This window comes from Myxine glutinosa, chromosome 14 (genome assembly GCF_964187855.1).
Source record: "Myxine glutinosa chromosome 14, kmMyxGlut1.1, whole genome shotgun sequence".
Taxonomy (NCBI): domain Eukaryota; kingdom Metazoa; phylum Chordata; class Myxini; order Myxiniformes; family Myxinidae; genus Myxine; species Myxine glutinosa.
The window spans coordinates 4,218,102-4,240,537 of record NC_136274.1 but is presented as its reverse complement, the minus strand read 5'-3'; positions in this window follow the sequence as shown (position 1 = coordinate 4,240,537).

Here is a 22,436-nt window from a genome sequence, read left to right as displayed (position 1 = left end):
TACTGTCTCCCTGCGCATAGCAAAGGAGTAAGACAAGGAGATCAGTATCTTCTCCAATGAGTGTAGTGGTGTGTAGAAGAGATGCCTCCACTGCAGCCTTTACTATATCTACGTCAGCATCTCCAGGTGCATTGACCACAGTGCAATACCTTTCTCTCAGTTCATCACTTATCATCCCGATCAGTCTCTGTTTATTGATATCTCTTGACAGGACCTCCTCCTTCTTGCCTGAGAACTTTGTCTCAGCAGTGAAGCTGACAATGGGATGAATATTGTGTCCTCTTCTGTGATGCATGTTGTCTTTAATGGACGGCCCTTCCTCATAGCCATCAAAGACAATGGTCGTAGCTGAACCATAATGCCTGGATGGTGAAGTCACCATACGACTGCGCTATTTCACCATAGCTTTCTCCACTCTAACATGGTATTCTGTGAAGGAGTGAACCTCCATCAAGGACGTGGATCTCCGTTTCTGGTACAGAATCTAGGATGGCATCACTTGCATGATCACAGATCGCGTGAGCTAGTTGTGGCTTATCAGCCTTTCGGAAGACGTTTCTGGCTTCAAAGAGGGCAGGAGGGAAAGGACTGAGCTCATAACTCATAACCTCCTGCAATGATAGCTCTCCAGTTTGGGAGACTACCAGGAAACGTTGAAAAAGAAGTGCAGAATCATTGGTTCGATCAGGAGCGACCTTTATAGCTGATGTTTGTCCAAGGGTTCTGGCTTTATCCTTTCTACTGAATGAGAATGTGAATGCATACTGTCCAATCATTTTGTGCATGATTTTGCATCCAACAGACTCATATTCATGCACATTCACACCTTCCTGAGCCACAACACCAGTGACAATGTTCCTTAATGAAGAGTCTGGCGAGAAAGGTGAGCATCCTACAAGTTTTGAACTGATCTCCTCCAGGTCAGCAGCGTCCCTTTTCATCCTTGACTCCGTCAAATCCTTGTGCTGTTCAGATGTCGTGTATGACAGGTTTGTGAACTGCATTGCGATATTGTACTCTGATGTTATGGGGCTTGACATGGTCTTTTCTTTTGGAAATGTCAAAAGAATATGGATTTTGTTTATGCATACATGTACCAAATAATATACTTATTCCTATTGAGATGAAAATAAATTGTTTGTCAGATTTTTCAGTCCCCCCCCCCCCCCCCTCCGCAATATAAAATAGTCTGTCCCTTGCCATAACCTCTCAAGCTTTGTACAAACCTTTGTCTGTAATGATCACTGAATACTGTGGACTGGAGTCACAGGTGGCAGTGGTGTAGACACGTTACACTCTTATCTCCAATCTGAAACACACACTTGGTTCATTAACTGGTGAGTCGGAGGATGACGATGAATAGCGACTAACTGTATAAGACAACAAATGCCTAATGGGCTGGTAAACCTGGCTTACTGGATTACCTGATTACTTTGTGCTTATTTAAGTAATTTTGATGATTTTCTGGGTGCCTTAAACCTAGGTATACACACTGAAAATATCTCTCTCGGTTGACTACTATTCGACAGAGCCATTTTAGTGGATCAGGATGTCACCTTGGGATGCCATCTTGGTCTCGTCAATAAATAAATTAACTGATGGTAATTTTATTGATTCAATTGGATTCCTTGGGCCCTAAAACCTTGGGTTAGACACCAAAACCACCTTTCTAGGTTGAATAATAATTGAGATATGGCCATTTTAAGCTCTGGCGGCCATCTTGGACGCCATCTTGAAAATGACCCCTTTCCGGAAGTCAGATGTTACTAGATTTTTAGTATGTTATTTAGCATGCCCAATGGTACCAGAATCCATTGAAAACCTTTTGTATCAATCTTTAGGGGGTTAGGTGAGTTTTTGTCGTATATTGACCCTACTACTTCATCTTTGTTGATGCGAGTCATGTCCGAGTCCTTTCATAATTAAATAATACACCCTGTGTGACGTGAGGTAAAATGGCTCCAAAATTCGTTTGTTTTTTTACTCTTTTAAAGGTAATTATTGTATGTCTGATTTTATTTTACACCCTCCAGGGACACCAGTTGCGACCGCTTTGGATCCGGATCCCACTTTTTTGTCAAGTAGTGTTGCTCCGGTGAAAAGACAGTGCGCAGTGGGAAGGAAGGATGGGGCTCGAAAGGAAGGAAGGTGCGCAGTGGGAAGGAAGGATGTTGGTAACGATGTAACGTAACATAATGGTAACGATGGGGCTCGAAAGGTCCATTCACATTTCCCATCACTGGGGAAGGGTAACCTTGCTTGTTGGATTATATTACGGTGTGGAATGGATGGAATGATGCCGACATTGTTGATTTGTTCATAACATTAGATGTACTAACGGTTGGCACTTCCACCCCAAGAAACATGGAACCTTAATGATTCATCGATACATTCGACTCCGCACACTATTGTGTGGACAACTTTTAATTCCGAGAAGAAAAACAACATTGATTTCGTTTCAATGTACAGGAACATAGATCCATTAGGGTTGCAACGAAACTAAACGATAGAAAGAATGACCCGAAGGCCTAAAAGGGCTTCCGAAGCGCCAAGGGTCCCGTGTGCTCATTACCTGTGCCACCGAAGGTTAACCGAGGTTATATTTTCACCCCCGTCTCTCTGTTTGGCTGTGAGCAAGATATCTTAAAAGGTTATGGACGAGTTATGGCAAAACAAGGTGGATGATGAGTCGGTCAGGTGACAAGAACAAGCCGATTCGATTTTGGTTCAGGTCCGGATCCAGATCTGACCAATCAGTGGGATCCAAAACCTAACGCGTTCAGCCTGGCCAGGTATGTGCACCTACCGAGCACCCTTCTAGTTTGGACGTGTCGTGTTCCCTTGAGCCTCTGCTTTGCAGTCAATCGAGCTTTCGTAACTTCGGACAGCTCGTATATTACCTCCAGCTTTCTGTTTGAGGCAATGATTGGCCCTCTTGATTGATGTTTAACCTTTCGTGCTGTTAGTCTTCTTGTTTTGTTTTGTTCTGTTCACTCTCTCCCCAATAAACATTAAACTAAAATGGTTTTAGTCGATTTATCTGTTACCATTATGGTTTTATATATGTTGAGAATTTTCATAAAAGAGTTGTGTTGTCCACTGTTACGACAACACGGGTGTTTGAACTTTTGAGTACCTGAGATTGTAACTTCCTGCACTTCATCCACGTACTTTGATGCTTTAATGTACCGAAAAAACAACAAAAATCACAAAATACATTGTTTTTGACATATTTATGCTTCACAATGTTGGTTTATCATAAAAATACCTTTATGACAGAATTGCGTGTTTAGAGATGAAAAGAGGTATACGATTATGGGTGTGGTCTTTTTTGGAAATTGGTATTCAAGCAATGGACCCCCCCCCCCCCCCACACACACACTGCCCTCCCCCCCCCCCCCCCCAAATTGCCCTCCTACCCTAACCCTAACAACCTTAGCGCACACTCAACCTAACCCTAACCCCAACCCACACTCAAGCTAACCCTAACCCCAACCCACACTCAAGCTAACCCTAACCCCAACCCACACTCAAGCTAACCCTAACCCCAACCCACACTCAAGCTAACCCTAACCCCAACCCACACTCAAGCTAACCCTAACCCCAACCCACACTCAAGCTAACCCTAACCCCAACCCACACTCACGCTAACCCTAACCCCAACCCACACTCAAGCTAACCCTAACCCCAACCCACACTCAAGCTAACCCTAACCCCAACCCACACTCAAGCTAACCCTAACCCCAACCCACACTCAAGCTAACCCTAACCCCAACCCACACTCAAGCTAACCCTAACCCCAACCCACACTCAAGCTAACCCTAACCCCAACCCACACTCAAGCTAACCCTAACCCCAACCCACACTCAAGCTAACCCTAACCCCAACCCACCCTCAAGCTAACCCTAACCCCAACCCACCCTCAAGCTAAACCTAACCCCAACCCACCCTCAAGCTAACCCTAACCCCAACCCACACTCAAGCTAACCCCAACCCACCCTCAACCTAACCCTAACCCCAACCCACACTCAAGCGAACCCTAACCCCAACCCACACTCAAGCTAACCCTAACCCACACCCCTCCACCCTGCACATTATCTCCGAACTACCCATACTGCCTCCCCCCCCTACTCCGTTATCCACCACACCCCCTCCTCTCATTAACTTTGAACACCCCATATGGCCTTTCCCCCCTCCCCCCACCTCTTCTATCCCCCACATTGATCCCCCCCCCACCCACCTCATCTATCCCCCACCCACCCCTCGCCCATTAGTTCCGAACTCTCCACACTGTCTTTTTCCCCCTTTACTCCTCCTTCCCTGCCCTATTATTTTTGTCTGATCATTCATGGACCAAGAAACATGTACAAATGCGTCACCAATGAAAACATTACAAATGCAAGTTTCACTCATTTATTCACTGTAAAAAGGACACCATAATAAATAGTGCGTGGTAAAAGTACAGCACGAATATACACTGGTTACCAGGTTTGGGACACCTCGTGAACCTCAAACCAAAAGGTAGTTATTGTACACCGCTCCTTTCCTAATCCATCTACAGGTGATGCATGACGTCATCGCCGGGCACCAAGGAGGCCCGGCGATGATGCGCGCTCAAAGGGAGTCCTCAGTTTTCACTCAGGTTTCTTTCTTGTTTTCTTGTTTGTTTGTTTGTTTGTCCGGGCGATATTTAGCCATCCTTTGGGCTACGAAGCTAAAATTTCGGCACAATAATGAGCAAGTGTTTTGGCAAAAACGGTATTTTTTGTTTTTTGCTTAATCAATTAATCGATTAATTATTTAATTATTCGATTAATTACGAAATTATTTTGTTTTTAAGTTACAGATTCGAATGAAATTGTGGTGGTTTAGGTATTGTATTGATTAATAATTTAATTATTTTACCATCATTATTTATTTATTTTTGGTATTAATCATTTATTTATTTTCTTTCTCATCTGTGCAATATCTCAGGCACCTTTTGGGCTCGGAAGCTAATATTTGGACATGATAGTGACACGGTGATGTGGCTGAGGCTGTAAAGGATATTTTTTGATTTAATGAATAATCAATTAATTCTTTGTTGATTAATCAATTAATCAATTAATTATTTTTAAAAATTCGATTTTCGATAAATAATTAATTATTTAAATAATTTTCAAAAGGTTAAAAGTTTGGATGAAACACTGGTGGTTGAGGTATATGCTATTAGCCAATTGATGAAGAAATTACTTCACGATTATTATTTATTGATTTTAATTATGCAATTAATCAATCAATTATTGTACACCTCTCCCTCCCAATACCGTCTGTATGTGATGCACAGCGGTATCGCCGGGTGCCAAAGGCTCCTCGGAAATGCCACCCTGGAAGATGTTATTTATTTATTTGGCATGGGGGCGGTGTACTTTGAATGTATCTGTACTTGTTTTGTTTTTTATTGGACTTGATATGATCTATATATCCGGTGAAAGTGATGGAGGAAAGTCAACCGTAGCATTCCTCTTCGGGGCCATTGAATGTCAGTGTGAAGCTGAGCCAGGCATCGGCGAGCAAGACAAGCTGAGTGGTTGAACTAAGCGACGGTGAGGAAGGAGACGGTGAGCAAGACGAGCTGAGTGGCTGAGCCAAGCGACAGTGAGGAAGGAGACGGCGATGAAGGTGACGGCGAGCAAGGTGACGGCTAAGAAGGTGACGGCGAGTAAGGTGACGGCTAAGAAGGTGACGGCGAGCAAGGTGACGGCTAAGAAGGTGACGGCGAGCAAGGTGATGGCTAAGAAGGTGACGGCGAGCTAGGTGACGGCTAACAAGGTGACGGCGAGCAAGGTGACGGCGAGCAAGGTGACGGCGAGCAAGGTGACGGCGAGCAAGGTGACGGCTAAGAAGGTGATGGCGAGCAACGTGACGGCGAGCAAGGTGACGGCGAGCAAGGTGACGGCGAGCAAGGTGACGGCGAGCAAGGTGACGGCTAAGAAGGTGATGGCGAGCAACGTGACGGCGAGCAAGGTGACGGCGAGCAAGGTGACGGCGAGCAAGGTGACGGCGAGCAAGACAAGCTCAGTTCAAATCAAACCAATTAGGGTGCGTCACATCATGTAATGCAAGACCGCTTTATCTCTACCTGCCACATGCAACACACTACCTACACATATGAAAGATGTTTAATGTTGTCTCAGCACTTTCTCAAGCACACATCACAACAGCTTTTGAAGGCCCATGGTGTTGAGTCCTGCTCTAACCCATGGGATACCCACTCAGAACACGTTTGATCTGCAGTTGTGAGCTTCATGCATTTGTCATTCTCCCAGTGTTCACACTTTCCAAAGCTGCTGGTGTGGACGGCATGTTATAAGCATCCCACAGCTGGAGGCTTGCCCTGATAGCCTCCACATTCACCATTACTCGGCTGGCTTGGGCTTTTTCAATGACATACCGAGGAAGGCCTTCTGAGTCCCTTGCCACCAGAACAATCTCCTCTTTTAATCTGCGCCTCATGTTCAAGAAATCCTTTTGTATTTTCTTTAAATTGCATCCTTATCTCAGAGAGAGATGCAAACTATGACAAAATAGATGAACTGAGCAGGTTATGGATCATTTAATTTTGATGGGAATCGCCCGGCATGGATCCTAGATATCGTAGACTGCGGTTAGGTGCCAAAACAGCATGGTTATTGGTTATAGTTACCCAGAAATATACTAGGTGACAAAAAATAGGAAGTATGTTTTGAAACATGTATTACACAAATATCTTATAATTCGTATTTTTGAAAGGTATTCAAGGGTCATCGTCTGCGCATGCGCAAGATTGGAGGTCACGTCTCTTCAAAGCTGTCCATGCGCGCACGCTTTCGAAGTTAAGTAATTTTTCACAATTGTGTTTTTGTCGAAACTGTATCTTTCTTTCGGTGTGTGTAACTATTGGTGTGTCTTTAATAGGATTCTCGGTGTTGGTTTTTCATACCTGTGTACAGAATCGTCGGTTAGTTCATGTCACGTATTCTGAGGCCTACTGGAGTAGGCTACCATGTCCGACCTTGGCTTGAGGCTTTGTTTTTGTCTCAGCGGTTCTTCGATTGCGCTGCAATTACTTTCGGTCTCTGTTTTTCACGGTCTTTTCACCCCATACTTCCTTGTTTTAAAATCTCAACTAAAAAAAAAAAAAAAATTTTTTTTCCTTCTCTGTGCTTATCCATTTGTTCGTTCTTATTTGTTCTTTCGTTCTTCGACCACGTTGTTCGTGATCACGTTGTTAAAAAATGTTTAAACTGTCCCCTGAAGAACTGTATTCTGTCGTATACTATAACACCTTTTTCTTCTCCTTCTATAAAAGGATGCTTTCGACTTGCTCACCAAATCTATTCATTCCAAAAAAAAATTCCATCTCTTACAGTGCCTCTTTCATACATTCCCTAAACTCTCCAGCACTCCACCCATCCTTCAGCGTCCTCAAACGTATTTTTGACTCGACGGTCTCAAGAAACTCATTTTGCAATAAATGTTCGTTTCCCATTAATCATACACTTTTCAAAATCCAATCTCACCCCTCCCCTCCAAATCTTCCCCATCACCCCTTCCCTCCAAAACTCTCCCATCACCCCTTCCCTCCAAAACTTCCTCATCACCCCTTCCCTCCAAAACTTCCCCATCACCCCTCCCCTTCAAAACTTCCCCATCACCCCTCCCCTCCAAATCAACCCCCATCACCCATCTCTTTCAAATATTCCCCCTTGCCCCTCCCCTCCAAATCTTCCCCATCACCCATCCCTTTCAAATCTTCCCCCTTGCCCCTCCCCTCCAAATCAAATCTTCCCCATCCCCCCTTCCCTCCAAAACTTCCCCATCACCCCTCCCCTCCAAAACTTCCCCATCACCCCTCCCCTCTAAATCTACCCCCTTGCCCCTCCCCTCCAAATCACCCAATCACCCCTCTCTTTCAAATCTTGCCCCTCCCCTCCAAATCTTCCCCATCACCCATCCCTTTCAAATCTCCCCCCTTGCCCCTTCCCTCCTAAACTCCCCCCACACCCCTTTCCCTCCGAGACTCTCCCTCACTCCTCCTCCTCAAAGCATCCTCCCCGCTTCTTCCCCCTTCCAACTTTCACCTTCATCTCCCTCAACCTTCTGCCTCACTCTTCCCCCTCCTCAAATAACACCTCACTGCGCCTCACCCAATCACCATCAAACCTTTTGTCCGCCCCATTCTTCCCTTTCTCCAAGCTATTCTGAAATCTCTGACACACCTTCAACAGCTCTCCCTACCTCTTCCTCCTGTCCCACATCTTACCCGACCGCTCCCCCCCCCCCCTGTTCTGTATCCGATGCTCCCCCTTCCTCTTCTTTAACAGTATGGACCTCAAACATCCGGGGCCTTCGCTCAAACTTGACTGATCTCTCCATACAGGTTGCTTCTGACAAACCAGACGTGATCTGCTTAACAGAAACTTTCCTCCTTCATGATGTCTCTGATTCCTTGGTATCTCTCCCAGGTTACTCCCTCCTCCGGTATGATAGACCTGAGCCTCGTCCTGGAGGTGGTGTTGCTATCTTTATTAAAAAAAAACTCTCTTCCTCACTCGCCCTGCACTGCCCTCTCTCCACCTCACCCCCAGGAATACCTTTGGCTACGGCTTCCCCTTCGCTCCCACCTTTTGTTCATATGTGTGTTGTACCGCCCACCAAACAGTGATGACTCCATCTACATCTCGCTGTCTGATAATATGGACCAACTTCTATCTACCCATCCCAACTCTCTCTTCCTCATATGTGGTGATTTCAATTGTCACCATGCTAGTTGGCTTGGTGTGGGTACCTCTCTCACCAGCCATGGCTCTTCAGCAAAGGACTTCTGTGACTCACTGGGACTGACACAATCTGTCAATTTCCCGACCCGGATCTCAGTCAACAGAGCATTTTCTCTTCTGGACTTGGTTATGACTAACTTCCCTGAAAATGTCTGCTGCTCTTCTTCTGCTCCAATCCGCTCATCTGATCATGTGCCTGTTAAAGTGGACATCTCTCTGACCATTCTCAGAGAGCCTCCTCAACGTCGACGAATCTGGCATTTCACTCAGGCCAACTGGCACGGTCTTCAATCAGCCATCAATCATCTGGACTGGTCTCCCATCTCTACCGCCTCTGACATCAACTCATCCTGGGAATTCTTCCAAAGTAAATTGCTCTCTCTCATGCACAGATTTATCCCATCTCGTCTTCAGTTGTCATACCCTTCCTCGCGTCCATGGTACACGGAATCTTGTGGTGAGGCTATTGCCCAGAAACAACTTGCTTTCGTCTCCTGGAAAGCAAATACAACGGAAGGAAATCTCATTTCCTTTCACAAAGCCCAAAACAAGTGTTGTGTCTGCCCTCAGGAGAGCCAGGAAACAATATCTCACCGTTCTCAGGACCGAACTCCCTTATCTCTCTCCCTCTTCCAAATCCTGGTGTCGTCTGGTCAAATCTGTTTCTGGTGTTTGTTCCCCCTCCATCCCCTCCCTCACCTCAAATGGCCACACGGCTGACTCCGCATGTGAAAAAGCTGAATGCCTCAACTCTGTATTTGCCTCTAAATCTTGTGTCCCAAACCCATCCCTCTCTGTACCTACCGTACCCAGTCGTACCCAGCTGCTCCTGGTCTCTGTGTCCTTTCCTCCTGACAAGGTGGAAAAGTTTCTGTCAACCCTCGACTCTGAATCTACAACTGGACCTGACGGCATCAGCCCACGGGTCCTAAAATCCTGTTCTTCCGCTCTTTCACTCGCTCTCTCTGTTCTCTTCACCCTCTCTTTTGCTCAAGCTCATCTGCCATCTGCTTGGAAATCTGCCAACATCACCGCTTTGCACAAAAAAGGTGCAAAAACAGATCCCAGCAACTACAGACCAATCAGCCTTCTCCCAATTATCAGCAAAGTCATGGAATCCATCATTGCTTCAGATATGAAATCTTTCCTCTTCTCCAATGGCTTGATCTCTGATCATCAATTTGGATCCAGACCTGGTCACTCTACTCTGGACAATGGACATGCTGCTTCTTCTTTCTCAACATTGGATGGAGGTCCTCAATGCCAAACAGGAAATTAGAGCTGTCTCCCTTGACATATCACATGCCTACGATACGGTCTGGCACCCCGCTCTGCTCACCAAACTCTCCTCTTTTGGTATCCATGGAAATCTCCACGTATGGCTGGCGGACTTCCTCTCTAGTCGTAGTCAACGTGTGGCCCTGAATGTGTTTCTCTCATCTCCTCTTCCTGTTCAGGCTGGAGTTCCCCAAGGCAGTGTTCTGGGCCCTGTGCTTTTTCTGGTCTTCATCAATGATCTCTCTGACTCTCTTGAAAATCCTCTCTATCTATTTGCTGATGACTCTACTCTCTGTCGCTCCATTCTTCATCCCTCAGATCGGCAGTCTGCAGCCTCCCCACTCTCTGCAGACCTGGACAAAATCACAGACTGGGCAAACAAGTGGACCATGTCTTTCAATCCTGACAAATCTCACACTCTTACGATGTCTCTCCGAAAAGACCGACTGGACAACCCTCCCATCCACTTTCTGAATAATCCTCTCCAAGAAGTTCGGTCACTCAAGCTTTTGGGTCTCACTATCTGCCATGATCTTTCCTGGGAAAACCACATTTCAAATCTGGCTTCCAAAGCCAGTCGCCGACTGGGCATCCTCTGTCGTGCGAAGTCCTTCCTTGGCACACCTGAGCTCCTCACCACATACAAGGCTTTTATCCGCAGCTCAATGGAATACTGCTCTCCCCTCTGGGCTGGTGCTCCTGCCTCACACCTAGCTCGTCTTCACGCTATTGAAACCAAAGCATTCAGAATCATTGGAATCTCCCGCGATGAAGCTAACTCCAAGGGCCTTTCACTCACTCACCGCAGGCAGATTGGTGGTCTTTCCGTCTTCTACCGACTCCTCTCTGGCCTTGCCCCCCCAGCTCTCTCTGGGCTCTGTCCCGCAAATATTCCTACAGGTCGCACAAGATCTGCCTGCAACCCTCTTATGGTTAAACTGCCAAAATCAAGACTCTCTGCTCACCTTCACTCCTTCATTCCTCTTTTCTCCCGCCTCTGGAACAAACTCCCTCACTCTCTTCAATCCCACTCCACCCTCCAGGTCTTTAAAACAACTGTTCACCACCATTTCTTATCTTCCCCATCCAAAACCTTGATCTTTTCTACCTCCACTAATTTCACCCCAATTCCACTTTTTTGAAATACCAACTTTTGTCCTGGAAGTCCTTGGTGTCCTTGTGTTTTATACTTCTCCCACACCCCCCCCCCCTTCCCACTCCTCCTCCCCCCAAGCCCAAGCCCTCTTGTCTTCTGCTCCCTCTTTTTATATATTTTGTTTGTCTGGTTGATTTGTTTGTGAAGTAAATGTTAGCTCTGAAGCGCGATGCTGCGCGCGCTAATGCTTACGCAAAGAGCAAGCGGACAACGCGGTTCATAAAAGAGTCTTTATTGAAAGTACTCAAACTGCAGCACTAAGCTGCTCAAGGCTGCACGCCCCGTGTATATCGTGAGGCCACGCCTCTCTCCCTGGCGTGGCCCATCCCCACTTGGTGTGCGGGGTGATGTCACCACGTCAGTGCTTTCGTGTCCGCCACACGCGCCCCCCCAGAATCCCCGAGCACCTGAAGGGTCAGTTTGCGGGGCAAACGGATGACCCGGCCAAAGCGCCCCCTGGCGACTGGCGGCGTCTGGAATGCAGGGATGCCATCTGGGATGCCTCCGGCTGCAGGACCGGGGGGCGGCGTGGCGGCGGGGCTGGGTGGTGCCGGGGGTCCGCCCGCAGGGGGGCGGCCCCGACGCGGGGGTCGGGCCACTGGCGGTGGATGGTCCACGTCGAGGTGGGCCGGCTTGAGGCGGTCTACAGAAACGCGGTCAGGAGTACCGCCGATGTCCAGGGTGAAGTGCTTCGCCCCGGTCTCCAGCACGCGGAAAGGCCCGTCGTACGGGGGCCGCAGTGGTGTCCGGTGGGCATCGTGGCGGACGAAGACGTACTCCGCCGTGCGAAGCTCCGGGGCGACGTGCGTCGGTGGGTGCCCGTGGCATGTCGTTGGCACTGGGGCGAACCTCTGGGCGGTCTCTTGCAGAGCGGAGCGCTGCTGTGCCGCGGACCATGGTGCCGTGGAGTCGGGGAGGAACTCGCCCGGCACCCGCAGCGGTTGCCCGAAGACTAACTCCGCCGCGGATGCGCGCAGGTCCTCCTTGGGCACCGTCCGGAGGCCCAGCAGGACCCAGGGGAGCCTGTCGACCCAGCCGCCGTCGCGGAGGGTGGCCCGGAGCGCGGCCTTCAATGAGCGGTGAAATCGCTCACACAGGCCGTTAGCCTGGGGGTGGTAGGCCGTGGTTCGTTGCAGCCGGACCCCGAGCCCCTGCGCGACTGCCCCCCAGAGCTCCGAGGTGAACTGGGGGCCGCGGTCGGACGAGATGTCTGAGGGGGCGCCGAACCGGGCGACCCAGGTTGCGATGAAAGCCTGCGCGACATCGGCCGCCATCGTCGACGCCAAGGGCACGGCCTCCGGCCACCGGGTGGTGCGGTCCACCATGGTGAGGACATGGGTGAAACCCCGCGAGGGGGGCAGAGGTCCCACCAGGTCCACGCGGACGTGGTCAAACCGGTGTTCCGGCACCGTGAACGGGGCCAACGGGGCCTGGGTGTGCCGGTGCACCTTGGCGCGCTGGCACACGAGGCACGTCCTGGCCCAGCCGCGGACGGCCTTCCGGAGGCCATGCCAGACGAACTTGTTGGCGATCAACCTTTGGGAGGCCCTCCCGCCCGGGTGGGACAGGCCGTGGATGGCGTCAAACACCTGGCGCTGCCAGCCCGCGGGCACGATGGGGCGAGGACGCCCGAGGGAGACGTCGCACAAGAGGGCCGCGCCCGCGCCGTCGAATGGCACCTCGGTGACGCGGAGGCCCGTGATGGCGGTCCGCAAGGCCTGGACGTCGGGGTCAGCGGCCTGGTCCGCTGCCATCCGGGCATAGTCGATGCCGAGGTGGACTGCGTGGGCGACGGCCCGGGAAAGGCAATCCGCCACCGGGTTGTCCTTCCCCGCGACGTGCCGGATGTCCGTCGTGTACTCGGACAAGGCCGAGAGGTGACGCTGCTGCCGGGCCGACCACGGCTCGGTGACCTTGCCCATCGCGAAGATCAGCGGCTTGTGGTCGACGAAGGCCGTGAACGCACGGCCCTCGAGCAGATGGCGGAAGTGCCTGACCGCCAAGTGAAGCCCGAGCAACTCGCGGTCAAAGGTACTGTAACGGCGTTCGGGCGGGCGAAGCTGCCGGCTAAAGAACGCCAGCGGTTGCCAAGCTCCAAGCACCCATTGCTCGTGCACCGCGCCCACCGCGTAGTCCGAGGCGTCGGTGGTGAGGGCGATCGGTGCATCGGGCGCCGGGTGCGCGAGCATGGTGGCGTTAGCCAAGGCGAGCTTCGCGCCCGTGAACGCCGTGTCCATCTGCTCGGTCCAGGTAACGTCGCCTTTGCCCGTCTTACCTCGGAGAGCTTCGTGCAGGGGGTGCAGGAGCTGGGCGATACGGGGCAGGAACCGATGGTAAAAGTTCACCATGCCCAGGAACTCCTGCAGCCCTCTGATCGTGCGGGGGCGCGGAAACCCCTTCACCACCTCCACCTTGGCCGGCAGGGGGACGGCTCCGTGCCTGGTGACACGGTGCCCCAGAAAATCGATTATGGCGGCGCCGAACCGGCACTTTGCGGGGTTCACAATCAGGCCATGCTGGCCCAGGCATTCGAAGAGCGTGCGGAGGTGGCGTAGGTGCTCTTCGCGGGACGCGCTGGCGACGAGGATATCGTCCAGGTAGACGTAGACAAAATCCACGTCGCGCAGGACGCTGTCCATCAGTCGCTGGAACGCCTGAGCTGCATTCTTCAGACCGAAGGGCATCCGCAGGAACTCGAAGAGTCCGAATGGCGTGATGACCGCCGTCTTCGGGACGTCCTCCGGCCTGACGGGGACCTGATGGTAGCCGCGTATGAGGTCCACCTTCGAGAAGAAGGACATGCCCGCCAAACGGGCGGAAAAGTCCTGAATGTGGGGGACGGGGTAGCGGTCGGGAGTGGTGGCGTCATTGAGACGGCGATAGTCCCCGCACGGTCGCCATCCCCCGCCGGGCTTCGGCACGATGTGCAGCGGCGACGCCCAAGCGCTCTCTGAGCGCCGAACGATGCCGAGTCGCTCCAGGGTAGCGAACACCGCTTTTGCCACCGCCAGCTTCGTCGGCTCGAGGCGGCGTGCCCGGGCGTAGACCGGTGGCCCGACGGTGGGGATGTGATGGGCCACCCCGTGCTTGACGGCCCCCGCCGAGAAGGTGGGCCGCGTGAGGGCCGGGAAGCCGGCGAGGAGGCGGGTGAATGCGTCTGCTGCCGGAAGCGTACAGACCAACGTGGCCGGAACCGAACCGTTCGGCAAGCCGCTTGGCAAGCCGCTCGTTGAGCTGCTCGACGAGCTGGGCAGCGCACAAGCGAGCGAGCTGAACGTCTCGGCCTGGACAAGACGTCTGCGCTTTACGTCGACCAGGAGCCCATTAGCGCACAGGAAGTCCGCGCCAAGCAGTGCCATGGGCACGTCGGCGGTGACGAACGTCCATCGGAAAACCTGCCCTCCGAACCGCAGAGAGAGGCAGCGTTTGCCGTATGTACGGATGGGCGTCCCGTTCGCGGCAAGCAGCGCAGGGCCCCCGCCCGCGGCGTGCTTGTCTGACGTACCGGCGGGAACGACACTCACCTGCGCTCCCGTGTCGCACAGGTAACGGCGCCCGGATAAGGTGTCCGTTATGAACAGCAGGCTGCTCGAACGGCCGGCGCTCATCGCCACTATTGAGTGCCGGCCCGGGCGTTTCCCGACCTGTTGAAGGAGCATGGCGGATGACATTGCCGAGCCTCGTGGCCAAACTTGGCGTGGAACCAGCACCAGGTGGTGGAGCTGGAGGAGTGTGGCTGGCTCCGCCAGGCCGGTGGAGTTGGCGGTTTTCGCCTCGGCGGTGGGCGGGGCGTGGCTGCGGTCACGAGGGGCGTATCAGCATGCTGCGTATGCTGTGTAAGCTGATGCTGTGGATCAGCATCATCAGCCTCGAGGTCCGTGACGGCCGCACCGACTCTCGCCCGCGTATCCGAAGCCGCGAAGTACCTGTCCGCCTCGGCTGCCAATGCTCGGGGTTCCGTTAGCCCGGTCCCGGCCAACGCGAGGCGAACCTGCGTTGGAAGTTGGCGACGGAAAAGCACCCGGAATAGAGAATCGGGGGCTTCGTCGCCCAACAGTGACAGCATATGGTCCATTCGGACCGACGGGCGCGTGTCGCCGAGCTCGGGGAGATCCAGGAGGCGGTCGGCCATTGCGTCGTCCGTGAGGCCGAACGTGGCTAGGAGTAGCCGCTTGAGTGCCTCGTACTTGTGGCCGTCCGGTGGGTGGCGAAGGACGGACACAACTCGAGCGGCCGTGCCGGGCCCGAGGGAGGCGACGACGTGGCAATCGCGCGTGTCGTCGCCGGTGAGGCGCCGAAGCTGAAATTGGGCTTCGGCTTGAACGAACCAGACTTCGGCCTCGGCCTCCCAAAATTCGGGAAGTTTAATCGACATTGCCTTGTCGTGTGCCATTGCAATGGCGTCGTGTTCGGAAGGATCGCTACGGCAGATCCAACGTCGAGGTCACCATATGAAGCGCGATGCTGCGCGCGCTAATGCTTACGCAAAGAGCAAGCGGACAACGCGGTTCATAAAAGAGTCTTTATTGAAAGTACTCAAACTGCAGCACTAAGCTGCTCAAGGCTGCGCGCCCCGTGTATATCGTGAGGCCACGCCTCTCTCCCTGGCGTGGCCCATCCCCACTTGGTGTGCGGGGTGATGTCACCACGTCAGTGCTTTCGTGTCCGCCACAGCTCTTTCACGAGCCTCGATTCAGTATACAAAAAAAATAAATCTGCTCAGTAATCTAACTTGGCAAGGTTTCTAGATTTTTCAAAATACAATTACATTATATGCTGGCACTTCTCGCTATATGAACAATATGTGGTCCACGGAAGTCGTGTGTACAGTGAAAAAGATTTCCCCATAGGTAGTGTTATAAATCGAAGATGCATTCATGGGGAGGCTGATGTTCGGACATCTTCCACAAACCAAACCGAACCTAACTAAATACAAAACACACTATAGCTCGGTAAATCAGTAGAGAACATCGCTACATGTGAAATTAAATGAATACCCACCATAAATACATCAAAATAGCGCAAAAACAAATGAGTTCAGTACTGTACAGGAAGTAATCAGTACTGTACAGGAAGTAATCAGTACTGTACAGGAAGTAATCAGTACTGTACAGGAAGTAATCAGTACTGTACAGGAGGTAATCAGTACTGTACTCAGCAATAATAGGAGAAGAGACTGTGTGTCAAGGACTGGGGATGTGTAGGTGGAGAGTAGGGGGATGGGGGCGTTAAAGCAAAGACTCGTCTGTCTGCCTCCTTGTCTGAAGATATTTGTGTTGTTTGCAAAGTGAGCACCAATGGAGTTTCATGCGCTGCTCTCAGGGTTGGTCACTTTGATTAAAATAAGATTTAAAAATCGAGTACACAGAACACATTGTCCCGTTCAGTCTTGAAAGAAAAAAGGGCAATGGGTGGCTCCTGGGGGCGGCAAATTTGATTGGTCGAGATGATTTAAAATGCCGTAATATGTTGTCCAAGTAAGGCTAGACGGAAGGGTTTTGAAAGTGCCAAAAAGAGGATTTGTATTCTACGATGTCCAAGTATATAATTCAATTGAAATAAAATAAAGTTTTCAAAGGTTGCAGAAAAAAACATTTTCTGGAAGATTACTGCCGTTGATGCAGCGTCTTTTACACCACCCTATCTAAAACGTTGCACTCGTTGATCATGCCTCTTTGCGTCTTTTATGAAGTCATTAAAAACAGTAACTTCCCTGTTTGGAATGATTTACACCTTTGTTTGACTGTCAAGCAGACAGAGTAAGGTAAATTATCTCACACCTCTGTGCGCATGTGCGATACCAGGGCGAGACATATCTGGACGAGATTTCCAGTGGACAAAACATAACTTTTGATTGAAAATAAGTTGTTCCTCGGTCATAAACTGATGTCTGTAGACGTACAGACCAACAAAGTGAACCAGTAGCTTAAAACAGCAACGCAAATGTGGGATAAAACAACCCGTTTAGTGGCACCCAGCCAATTTAATGGATGTTAATTTACAATACAAGAGCAAGAAAAAGACATAAAATGTCACAGCCCCCGTGGTTTTAGTAAATTTCCTATACGGAGTTCAAGGCCGTCAGTCGGCCATCTTTGTCGGATGACAAAACGAACTTCTGCATGTGTATACACTCGTGTATTGTCTTTGTGCCAAGCTTGAATGAAATCGGTCCATACATGTCCGAGAAATGGATGGGGACACGTTTAAGTAACAAAATGGCCACCAGTCGGCCATCTTGGATCTGATCTCGAAGAATAAATGACGTGCATATGTAAGCTATCATTCTTTATCTGTGTGCCAAATTTGAACAAGATCGGTGAACGCATTTCCAAGAAATGGTTGAACCTTTGAGGACGTGTCCATTATCGAGTTTTTACCCTGCGGTCGTGAAGCGAAAAGCAGGTTTAGGCATTCGGTTGCGTATGCACGTGTGGAGTACATATGGTGTAGCATACGTGTAGTGTGCGTATGTGTGTCATGCATATGGTGTGGCATACGTGTAGTGTGCGTACGTGTGGCGTGTGTATCTACATATTTAAAATTCATTTTCTCGGCAACCGTTGGTCCGATTGACACGTAATTTTACCAGAGGAGCGCCTCCACCTGCAGAAATTTTTTCTTCATAATTATGATGTCATAGGTCACGTACTACGGACGCCATCTTGGAAAAACGCTTCACCTCCATATCCCCGAAACAGCTCAATGGAAAAATTTGAAACGTGGCTCATTGTCAAGTGCTCCCCATGCGGAAAAATATATGTTAATGATGATGTCATTGGTGCCTTCATTATGACGTCATAATTCGACAAGTAGAAGTCTTGATCTGATCAGTATGGAAAAAAAATTTCTCTGCAACTGTTATTCAGATTGACAGGAAATTTTCACCATAGGTGCAACTCCACCAGTATAATTTTTTTTAAAGGTAATTATGATGTCATAGGTCATGTGGCTCAGCTGCCATCTTGGAAAAACCGAAAAACTTTGCACCTCTATATCTCCAAAACCGCTCCGTGGGAAAAAATGAAACATGGCTCATTGTTATATATACACACATACACGTGGGGTATGCTTACACATTGTGGAATGGAGTGTGGGCATACATGCAGCTAGGGGGAGCAAGGCAAGGGTGCCACTAAACGGAAAAAATGCAGCAAGGAAGAGAGGGGCAAAGAATGTGGAAAAAAATGCAGCGAAGGAGAGAAGTGGCAAGGAATGTGGAAAAAAATGCAGCGAGGGAGAGAGGGGGCAAAGAATGTGGAAAGAAATGCAGAGAGTGAGAGAGGGGGCAAGGAATGTGGAAAAAAATGCAGCGAGGGAGAGAGGGGCAAGGAATGTGTAAAACAATGCAGCGAGGGAGAGAGAAGGCAAGGAATGTGGAAAAAATGCAGAGAGGGGAGAGAGGAAGGTATGTGGACAAATATTCAGCAAGGGAGAGAAGGGCAAGGAATGTCGACACCTTAGGAGAAATTTGAGTAAGGGCACAGAATTGAGGGTCATTGAAGTACCGAAATTAAATTAATGAGGAGAATTAGCACACACCTGAGCAAATGATGAAAATCAATGGCTAATCGATCAACAATCCATATAATGAAGGAGCAAGTGTTTGTGATTATGTATCTATGCATGAAGGTCTGCTCTTCACCCATTGGTTGGACAGCTGACTTGACACCACCCACAATTGTAACCTGAAATACTTAACCCAAAGTACCCAGAGGACCCAAACAACCTCTCCCACCATCCCCCGGAGGACCCAAAAGACCCAAATGACCCCGAGGACCATAAAAGACCCAGAGAACCCAAAAGACCAAAACGACCCCGAGGACGCAAGAGGCCACATGGACCCAAAAGACACTGAGACAAAAGTCCCAAATGACCCCGAGGACCCAAATGACCCCAAGGATCCAAAATAGCCAAAGGACCCAAAATAACCTGAGGACACAAAACACCCCAAGGGCCCAAAATACCCCAAAGAGCCAAAAGACGTCAAGGACCCAGAAGACACCAATAACTCCAAAGACTCAAAATACACAAAGGTCCCAAAATACCCAGAGGACCATAGAACGCCGAAGACCAAAAATACCCCAAAGAGTCAAAATACCACAAGGACCGCAAAAACCCAGAGGACCCAAAAGACCCCAAAGACCAGAATTACCCAAAACTACTAAAAAGACCCCAAAGACCATTGAAGACCCTGAATCAATCAATCAATCAAAATGGTGTCTTGAAAGCATGTCTGGCAGCCAATAGCTGAATGACACATGCATACATATTCATAATTTGCAATCAAAGATTGCTTATAAGATGAAAAAAGACCTAAAGGACTCAGAATTTGGGAAATTAGAGCTGTCTCCCTTGACATATCACGTGCCTTCGATACAGTCTGGCACCCCGCTCTGCTCACCAAACCCTCCTCCTTTGGTATCCATGGAAATCTCCACGCATGGCTGGCGGACTTCCTCTCTAGTCATAGTCAACGAGTGGCCCTGAATGGTTTTCTCTCATCTTCGCTTCCTGTTCTGGCAGGAGTTCCCCAAGGTAGTGTTCTGGGCCCTGTGCTTTTTCTGGTCTTCATCAATGATCTCTCTGACTCTCTGGAAAATACTCTCTATCTCTTTGCTGATGACTCCACCCTCTGTCGCTCCAATCCTCATCCCTCAGATCGGCAGTCTGCAGCCTCCTCGCTCTCTGCAGACCTGCACAAAATCACAGACTGGGCAAACAAGTGGAACATATCTTTCAATCCTGACAAATCTCACACTCTTACGATGTCTCTCCGAAAAGACCGACTGGACAACCCTCCCATCCACTTTCTGAATAATCCTCTCCAAGAAGTTCTGTCACTCAAGCCTTTGGGTCTCACTATCTGCCATGAACTTTCCTGGGAAAACCACATTTCAAATCTGGCCTCCAAAGCCAGTCGCCTCCAAAGCCAGTCGACGGAGGATGCCCAAAGGGCATCCTCCGTCGTGCGAAGTCCTTCCTTGGCACACCTGAGCTCCTCACCACATACAAGGCTTTCATCCGGAGCTCAATGGAATACTGCTCTCCCCTCTGGGCTGGTGCTCCTGCCTCACACCGAGCTCGTCTTCACGCCGTTGAAACCAAAGCATTCAGAATCATTGGAATCTCCCGCGATGAAGCTAACTCCAAGGGCCTTTCACTCACTCACCGCAGGCAGGTTGGTGGTCTTTCCATCTTCTACCGACTCCTCTCTGGCCTTGCCCCCCAAGCTCTCTCTGGGCTCTGTCCCCCAAATATTCCTACAGGTCGCACAAGATCTGCCTGCAACCCACTTATGGTTAAACTGCCAAAATCAAGACTCTCTGCTCACCTTCACTCCTTCATTCCTCTTTTCTCCCACCTCTGGAACAAACTCCCTTACTCTCTTCAATCCCACTCCACCCTCCAGGTCTTTAAAACAGCTGTTCACCACCATCTCTTATCTTCCCCCATCCAAAACCTTGATCTTTTCTACCCCTGCTAATTTCACCCCAAATCCACTTTTTTGAAATACCAACTTCTGTCCTGGAAGTCCTTGGTGTCCTTGTGTTTTATACTGTTTTTTGTGTCGGTTTGTCTGTTTGTCTTTCTGTGTGATTTAAGTTCGCTCTTTCACGAGCCTCGATCTTGTATACAACAAAAAAAAAAAACAAAAAAAAAAAACCCAAAATACCCTTCACAACACTGAAATAACCAAAAGACTGAAAATATCCCAAAGACCCTTAAAGACCTCAAAATACCCAAAATGCACCAAAAATCCAAAAGAGCTAAATGACACAAACACCCCAAAAAACCACAAAGACCCTTAAATACCAAAATTACCCTGAAAATCCAAAACACCTTGAAGACTTAAAAGACCCAGAGGAATCAAAAGACCCTGAAGACCCAAAAGACCCAGAGGAACCAAAAGAACCTGATAGACCCAAAATACACCAAATATCCAAAAGACCCTGAATACCCCAAAGACCGAAAAGTCCCCGAAAACCGAAAAGACCCCAAAGACCCAGAAAACTTAAAAGACGAAAAAGACCCTGAAGACCATAAAGAACCCGAATACCCTGAAAGACCCCCAAATACACCAAAGACCAAAAACACACTGAAGACCCAAAATATCCCAAAGAGCCTTAAATACTCTGAAAGTCCCAAAAACTGCACACTGAAGACCCCAAAAAACTGCACTTTTGGGAAAGTCCCAAAATTGAAAGTCCCAATCCTCTGTGAAGAGGATTCCTTGTTTGAGGACTAGGTGAAGGTTTTGCCAGTTTTTCCTCTTCTTTTTCCTTTTTGCCATTTACAAATTAGTGGCTTTCAGCCTTGTTTAGAGCAAACTTCAATTAAAAAAAAAAATCACCTGTAATTTATGACCATGATGATGTTTGTGCTCGAAAGTCTATGCTCGAAAGTCTAATTGAAGACCTGAGTGGAAGAAAAACTTGTCATATTTTTTTGGGCAAAGTGGGTTCGAACCAGGAACTCAATCTACAGTTTGGTAACAATGCATATCTATAATAATTTTGCATTGTGTTATTTTGTGACTTTTGTACTTCTTACACTTGAGTCTTCAATTAAAATGTTAATTAAGCCCAATTAATTGTGTTCTTAGGTACCTTTATCTGCCCTCTGTGTGTTCCTGAGTTACATTTTCAGAATCACAGAGCCTTACTGAGTTTAATAATACAGGTTCTTCTTTGTGTTCAAAAGTCTCATTAAAATCGAAGATAGCGCAATTTGACCAGGTACCAACCACAGACCGGTATCCGACCTGATGGAACGTAAGAACGACCTTTCTTGAATCGAGCACCCATGTACTACAGTACCGGACACTCAAACCTTTCGTGCTCAAATTTGTAACAAACTCTGCTGAGCTTCCAGTCGACAAGGTCTTCACAGATTTCCTAAAGAAAACTCTCTACCATTTATAAACCATTTTAAAGAAAAATACAAAAGTGGGAAAAGTTTACTAAAAATAAAAAATTTCCAATTATTTGATGGAAATCATTTGGGTGTAACCATGGCAATCACTTGGAGATGTTTCAGCAGGTGAACTTGGCTGCAGTGGAGCCCGAAAGAATATCTCTGTAATTGGTAATCATACCGTTACTACCTGAGAATGACTTGTCAACGAAGTCTCGTCTTTGCAACAAATTTTACACAGTTTTCAATATTTGACGTTTTTTCTCATCTGGGCAATTAACAGG